This window comes from Ailuropoda melanoleuca, chromosome 2, assembly GCF_002007445.2.
Source record: "Ailuropoda melanoleuca isolate Jingjing chromosome 2, ASM200744v2, whole genome shotgun sequence".
Classification (NCBI taxonomy): Eukaryota; Metazoa; Chordata; class Mammalia; order Carnivora; family Ursidae; genus Ailuropoda; species Ailuropoda melanoleuca.
In genome coordinates, this window is record NC_048219.1 from 43,285,508 (window position 1) to 43,293,753 (window position 8,246).

The 8,246-nt window shown below is 39.9% G+C and overlaps 1 non-coding gene across 1 annotated transcript; it reads right to left on the bottom strand.

Moving 5' to 3' along the window:
• Positions 1-7,596: 7,596 nt before the first annotated feature.
• LOC117801192 lies at positions 7,597-7,703 on the bottom strand. Its single transcript, XR_004623724.1, has one exon. It is a non-coding gene; the product is annotated as a U6 spliceosomal RNA (small nuclear RNA).
• Between the last annotated feature and the right edge of the window lie 543 nt (positions 7,704-8,246).

Below are 8,246 nucleotides of genomic sequence, written 5' to 3' on the forward strand. Positions count from 1 at the left end.
TTGAGGCTATCTCTTTAAAGAATTTCTATTCTGTTATGCCATCCTCCCAAAGTATTTCTTCTTTGGTGTTTTCATTCTGTGATGTTTCTTTTTTCTTTTTTTTAAAGCAAATTGGCATGGTGCTCTTAAAGAAAGAAAAGGGTAGACTAAACGGTTGTTGTGAGATGAGGGTCTTTATTTGGTCACAAAAATTTCAAAATTATGAAACGCTCATTAATTGAATATTTATAAAAGCACACAATTGTATCTTTCAGGTTCTTATGTTCAGGAACTTTAATGACAAGCGTGGGGAATATAGATGACTAGAATAAAACAGAGATTCAAGAGAAGCGTAAATGTGCCATGGGTTGCTTACGTTCACTCACTTTGAGTTTGCAGACTTCTTCTGCACTCTTGGGTCCTAAATTGTTGCTTCAGGCTTGATCTGAGTCCTCCTAAATGCCGGATGTATTTCAGTACCACTTTTTAAGTGATTGATATAAAAATTAATGATCCACTTTAGGGAAAGTTAATTTTATGATCTTCTGTAACTGATTATCTCTAATTTCATAAGTTAGTTATTTTTTTCTGATTACACAAAATGGAAATAACAAAAATCGAAGGGAATACAGAGCAGTTAATATTCCCTAAGATTCTTAATGCTTCCACCAGGACTCTGCAAATTTGGAAGACAACATACATTGCTGTGCACTTGAAGAAAACTAGATCCCAAAGATGAGGTTGCATCTTCCACTCCCAAAGACCAAACCAAACAACAGAAAACCAGTTGGAGAAGCTTCTTTAAATATTTTTCCTTTGAAAACAATGATATGAGTTTAGTATTTGCTTTCTTTCATTCCTTTTATCTCCCAGGATGTTGCTGAGATGTCTGTGTTCCTGTGAGTCAGTTGAGTGTTTGGGAGTGAGGTAAATGGTTAACTCTGGTGGACAGGGAAGGAATAGTTTACATTAGCTTCAAACACTGGGTGCCACAAACATTTGGCTCAAAACCTTGCAACTTCCTTTTCTTCTTAGTTAAGTAACAGTACAAATGTCTGCCTGTTTCTGCTGGAATCCTTTCCTGAAAGTTCTTCTGTGTTTGTGTTATAAGTTTTGTGTTTGCTTAACTTGAGAAATAACTCCCAAGTAAGGTTTAATATACAATATTTTGATAAATAAAACAAAGCAGTAGTTTTGTTACTTCTTCCACAAAATTTGACAATCTGATTTTTCTCATTGTTTGAATATCAAATTCCTATTATGAGATGTGACTTCGTTGTAAAAGAAGAGGAAGCTTAATTTTTATTATACAGTGATAATTTTCTTCTTTAGGGTAGGGTAAGTATTTCTTAAGTGTTTGTAAACTTATTTTATGAAGTTTTTATTTTAATTCCAGGTAGTTAGCATACAATGTAATATTAGCTTCAGGTGTAAATATAGTGATTCAGGACTTCCATACCACATCCAGTGCTCATCACACCAAGTGCACTTCTTAATCCACATCGCCTATTTTATCCATCCCCCAACTCTAGGACATGGTGAGTTAAAGTTGATTTTTTTCCTCACAACTTCTTTTTTAACTTTTTTTTTTTTTTTTACTTCAGGAAAAAAGTATGTACTCTAAATTTATGATATAGCTCTCTGCATAGAGTATTGAAATGCTGTTATATATGAAGAATTTTAAGTTTTTAGTATGAGATTGACGTTATTTGATGTCTGGGGGCTACTTTTAAGTCAGATATTTCATTGCCACTGTTGGTGGTGGGAAGGTTCTGGAAGTCTACCCACAACGGTATCATTTGACAATGAACCTAAATACCAAGTGAGGAAATTGACAAGATTGGAAGGCATGACAAAAAACAAAGTACAATAGTTTTTGGCCTTTGCATGAGAATTACGTCTTTAATATAACTAACACTGAAACTCATCACTGACTAAATTCCAGTAGTTTTCCGACAAGGGTGTTACCTGGCTAACAGATTTCTATCTTCAATTCCACCTTTACGTCGTGGATTTCCTAGTTCCTCATATCTCTTTCCTCAGAAAGCTGGTCACCTTTTCAGATGTGTTTAAACTCTTATGGAAGCTGAAATAATGAGCCCTAATACTGGAATCTCTATTGCTTCTAAAGAAAAAGACAGAATGAATTTAATTCCAAGAGCAAAATGTTGCCTTTATTACTCCCTAGAGGTTCCAGATTAAAAAGGAAAGTTCTTACAAATTCCAATTCATTTAAACTGCCTCATAGATTTGTCTCAGTGGTTTGTTTTAATGTCCTGCAAGCAGGTTTAGAAACCAAAATAAAATAAAGTTACAGGGAGAAGGAAAAGAGGAAGATTTCTAGAGCCTCTCCAAGCAGCAATGGAAAAATATTTAACTCCCGAATCAATTTTAAAGCATGAAATCTTCATAATAGCTTGATGGTAAGTGTTGAATCACTCACAGTGACTTCCATTTGCAGTAAATCTTATGAGATAAAGTGAGAAGACTGTAAAATGTATTTTAAAGCCTCTTTTGGAGGATAGAAGTGGTGTCCATTTGGTGATACACAAGGTGAAAAGCCAACCTGAGAAAATATTGTGAATTCAGTTAAAATAATAATTTTGTTCCAGGCAGTGTGATCTGTGCTTCAGGGAACACAAGCTAATTTTTCTTGTCCTCAACGCCCTCACAGTGAACTGGTGATAATGGAAGTGGGGCCTGGGTTGGGGGTGGTGGTGGAAGTGAGCAGACATCTGTTTGTCAAGGGACGAGGTAAGGTAAGTACCCAACAATTAAAATAAATCCGGTAGGCGATAAGCAATGTTCATCATTTGCTTTCTTCACTCATGTATATTAACCGAGTAGTTATTATATGTGCTATCAGATCGAGGAGGTATTACTTTATCAACCTTCCTCTGACAGGTTCCAGTGGAGAAGAAAAGAGCAAGAATATGTCCTGGTTGTAGAGTGTGCTGAGCTATAGATGAGGTACCGTGGGGGTACAGGTTTATACATGTGCCAAGAGAAGGACTAGGACTAACAGGAAACCAGGCTGGAATTCTTGGCCTGGGTCGTCAGAATATGCGCTGCCTTGTGGACAGACAGAGGACACTGGACTCTAGGTCCTGTGGTGGAATGATATTGTAAAGCATGGCCACATATGTCCCCCTCTGCACCCAAACCAGTCCTTTTTATGCTATGATCCTTCCCTAGGTGCTCCTAGAACGGGGCCTTTGAGAATTCCTTTGCCCCCTGAAAACAGGACACTAGACATGAACCCATGTATATGATTATTATTGCTTTTAAGTGAGAAAAAGCACCTCTCGTGGGTATAAAATGTAATTTGGGAGACTACTAAGCCAGATTAATGTGTCAAGGAGGTGTTGAAAATCTCTTCTTGGCATGAGAGCAGTGTTACTGGGGGCCATGGGCCAAGAGTGATCACAGCCACAGTCAGAGGAGTCGTGAGGGCTCAAAGCAGGAATCTTGGCAACAGATGTTGATCCTTCAGATTTCTTAGAAGCTGCTAAAAGTGCAACATAAGAAAGGAAACCTAATGTACCTGGTGATGCGGAATCTTCAAAGTTTGGTATCTTTTCAAGAATGACGCAAGTCTTTTGCATTCCTTCAAGCTACGTTGAAACTTTACCTACATGGTAGGAAGTCCCAATGCACTGAAATGCCTTGAGGTGAAATGTGCTTATTTGGAAAGTGATACCTATGAAGTAATTATACTTGGAAATAAAGTATGCAGCATTAAACCCAACCTTTCCTTGGCAAGGGAAAACATTTTCTGCTGTGAGGTTGAACTTCCAGAAGCAGAGGTAGACTGGCACAATGAAGACGATGCAGAGAATAAAGTGGTTGGAGTCCTCGCTAAGGTCTGAGTGTTTAAGTCCTTTCAACATTTATACACTACAATCTTAACCCCTAAGTTGATGGTATTAGGAGCTGGGGCCTTTGATTAGGTCATAATGGAAGCCCTCAAATGGGATTAATGCTCTTGGAAGAGAAACTCCAGAGAGCTAGCTCACTCATTCACCATGTGAAAACACGGTGAGCGGTCTGCAGTCTGCAGTCCAGAAGAGGGCTCTGAGCAGAACCCAAGTGTGTTGGCACCCCGATCTTGGACTTCAAAGCTTCCAAAACTATAAGAAATAACTGTCTGTTGTATATAATCCATGCATTCTGTGGTATTTTGTTATAGCAACCCAAACAGACTAAAACAGTCCTGAAAAATAAATGAGACAGACCAGAAGAAAAGGCAGCAACAGTAGGAAACCCAGATCCAAACTGAATTTTCAAGTGCTGGTTTTCCTGCTCTAGAAATATTCTCCAATCTCTAGATAGGTAAGTGAATTCGTACAGAAATACGATGAGTCAAAGTTGCACAAACCTGCAGGATATTAAAATGAAATTCTCAGATCCTGACGATCTCTATCTTTTGTTTTAGATTTCCATGTTGAACCCAATGGCCACTTTACCAATAAACTTCTGACAAAACCTTACGAGATAAAATCAGACCCACATAAAGCAGAAATTTTTGTTTTGGGGGCCTTGAAAGAGTTGACTGCAATGGATGTAACACTAATTGTAAAAAAAGAAACTTACTGCAGCTGAAACAATCAAGAAAAAACTGAAACGTGGTGTCTAGGCACTGTTAGAACAATTACTGAACAAGTTTGGAGTAATTCATTTTTTAAAAAAATGTCTTCAGCCTGCTGATAGCATCTGAAGATAAAGAGCCACTCGATGAAGGTTCAGAATTCACATCAGCATCGGAATAAGGATTTCGGCACTTCTGGAAAATATCATTCCACATACTATCACTTTACTGGAGAAGCCATAGATGTGCTGATGATTTTGAGGAAGATGAGAAAGGAGAAGAAAAGCAATAGAAAGTGAATGGAGGAAAAAGTTGGATAATGCTGAAGTTGACCCCAGTTGTAATTTTTTATCTTTGTATCTTTCATACATTTCTAGAAAAAAATTACCCAACCCACCGAATGCACGCGGCAGTAAGAAGCCAGAACTCTGCCGTGAGGCTTGAACATGTAATGGATATGTCAGGACACCAGGTTAGGTAGAGAGGGGATTTGGTCATTGCTGCAGCAAATTCTTATTGACAGTACTTACAAATAACTTCTTTTCGAGTGAAAAGAATTCTTTTTAATTTCTTTCTTTCTTCTAAAATTTTGTTTGTCCCTCACATGTTATCAGAAATAAGAATAAAGTTCTTACAGCATGGGTGCCCAGCATCTTGGAGATCTTTCCAGGCCCTGCCCTGAGGGAGGACCTAATAGAAGCCATATTGAGGTTGGGCTTGGCGGGGAGGAGCGCTGGTGGGGGAGACGGTAGTGTTGGAATGGTCACTAGATGCACAGGGAAGATAATATGGTAGTGCATTTCAGAGGCTCTTAGAATCTTTTGTCACACTCCAGCAAGAGAATTTAGTCTTCGTTTCTTCTTCTTCCCCTTTTTTTTTCTTTAAGATTTTATTTATTTATTTGACAGAGGGAGAGGCAGTGAGAGAGGGAACACAAGCAGGGGGAGTGGGAGGGGGAGAAGCAGGCTTCCTGCTGAGCAGGGAACCCTATGCGGGGCTCCATCCCAGAACGCTGGGATCATGCCCTGAGCTGAAGGCAGACGCTTAACAACTGAGCCACCCAGGCGTCCCTAGTCTTTGTTTCTTTAGACAAATTTCACACATTTTGCTTCCAGCAACTAAAAACAAACTGCTTGAAATGTGTATTTACACTAACCATCTCAAAAAAGCCAAGTTAAGTAAATTCATGTTTCCATACATTTTTACATTGCACATTTTTAATTTTTCAGAGAATCGGGCAGGCAGGGGCAAGCGGGCACACTGGCTTTTATGCGTTACTTTGAGAGTTCATCCTCATATGTACTTACATCTTGTTTGTAGGTACTTTCACTTAGGCTACTGCTTATCTCCAGGATTTCTGAGCTATGTTGGTGACTCAAGGTCTGGTAACTTAGTCCAAAAGGAAACGATATCTATTAATCATTGCTAGGGGCCTGTGTAGAAAATCCGCATCTTCTCAATAATTATTGAAGGAGAAGAATTGTTTTCACAATATACAGGCTGGATCTTGCAGTTAAAAATTAAATGGGCTGCAACCAAAAAAGACAGGTTTTACTAGTTTTTTTGATTTCTCAACTAGTGTTGAAAAGCTCAGAGTAGAAAGTATACATTTCTAATTTTGTGCCACAAATTTTTTTTTAAAGATTTTATTTATTTATTCGACAGAGATAGAGACAGCCAGCAAGAGAGGGAACACAAGCAGGGGGAGTGGGAGAGGAAGAAGCAGGCTCATAGCGGAGGAGCCTGATGTGGCTCGATCCCATAATGCCGGGATCACACCCTGAGCCGAAGGCAGATGCTTAACCGCTGTGCCACCCAGGCGCCCCTTGTGCCACAAATTTAAGTCCTTGTTTTATCAGTAATACTTCCATTTCTCAACTCTAATATTTTACTTTGTTTTAAAAGCCCTGGATTTAAAAGCCCGGGTGGCTCAGTCAATTAAGCGTCTTTCTTTGGCTCAGGTCATGATCCCAGGGTCCTGGGATCCAGCCCTGAGTTGCATCATACTCCTTGATCTGCGGGAAACCCGCTTCTCCTTCTCCCTCTGCCTGCAGCTCCCCCGGCTTGTGCTCTCAATCTTGCTGCCTCTCTCCATCAAATAAATAAATAAAATATTTTTGAAAACTAAAACAAAAGCCCTGGATTTGGTACAACCTGTTTCTCAACTGACATGTAGGATGTTGACATGTCTGACAACAGTCTTTAGACAGGGCATTAACGGAGCGTCAACATTGTCACCACGCAGATGGAGAATGCTCCAGTTTGCCTTATTGTAAACATTTGTAACATAATGCGGTGTTTTCAACGTGTATGGAATATGTAGAATATTTTATCAAAATTTTAAACATAAATCCAGCACAAACAAAAATAAAATCAGGCAACACAGGAATGATGAGACTTCTGTGGGCTAGAACAGGGAGAAGAGTTGAGGAGGTCAAGGATGGAGTTGGATGGGTGTGAAGTTCTCTGAGAAGGAGCCTTGTGTGCTCAGGAAAGGAGAAGGGATGGACTCCCCCATAGTATAAGCATCTGTTTTCTCTCTCATTTCTTATCTGGAACCACACAAGAAGGCCACGTCACAATATTATGGGGACACTATGCCACCAGGTCAGGAGTCAAAAATAGAGTGTCAAGGGCAGAGGGTTTGATGGAAGTCTGGTGGAACTGGGGTGATGTCGTGTGCTAATTTTTTCCTATATCCTTAAGGAGAGCACAGCTGTTAGCTGAGAGAAAGAGAGAGAGTCTTGGTAGACCCGAGAAAGTCTTATATTCTTGATGAGGGACACTACAGAGGAAAGAGGTGTGGACTGTAAGACAAAGACCAGGTGGGAACTTGGCGGCCTCGGTAAATGCCAATGTGGATGCATGACACATCTGAGCATTGAGCGGGACTGGAATCTCACTAGATGGCAGCAGAGTGTAGGGCCCAGGCTATGTAGGGAGGCAAGGCTACCTCCAATCTCCCCCTTCCCACCTCTGCTGCTGCTGCTTCTTTTAACGGAAAATAGACCCAGGGCACATCACAGGGCAAAACTATAGAACGCTTCACGGATTTGCATGTCATCCTTGCGCAGGAGCCCAGCTAATCTTCTCTGTATGGTTCCAATTTTAGTATATGTGCTGCCAAAGAGAGCACTTCCCACCCCTGCTTCTTATGATGACCCTCCTTTGGGAACTTACATGCCATTCCTTTGAGAAAAGCAGAAAACGACAAATGCTAAATTGGCTGCGTTTAACCTGGAATGACTGAATTTACTCTTAAAGTAGTAAAATTTTGGTTTTGGCTTTCAAATACAACCCCCAGGGTACTGTAAGGCCTAATCAATCTCTTAATAAATTCCTTTTTCTGTATCACTCATGGCAGTTCTTTTTCTCTGATTGAACCCTATTATCGAAGTTGATGTTGGACATGGTTCCAGAAGAACAGAACCTTAAAGATTGGTATCCTGAATTGGCTCTGGATTTTCTGGAATTGATTCTTGGATGTGATTAGATTTAAAGGCAGTAATAACCCTGTTTCCTTTGGTAAAAAGAGAACTTGCTTTTCACGGCATGCTGTGGCAAAATAGTTACTTAAATTGCCATCAGTGCACACATGGTCTAATCCCTATGTAAGGTGAATGATTCCTTTCAGGGCAGTCAGTCATAGAGTTTCAGGTCCTGACCCAGACTTGGGGTG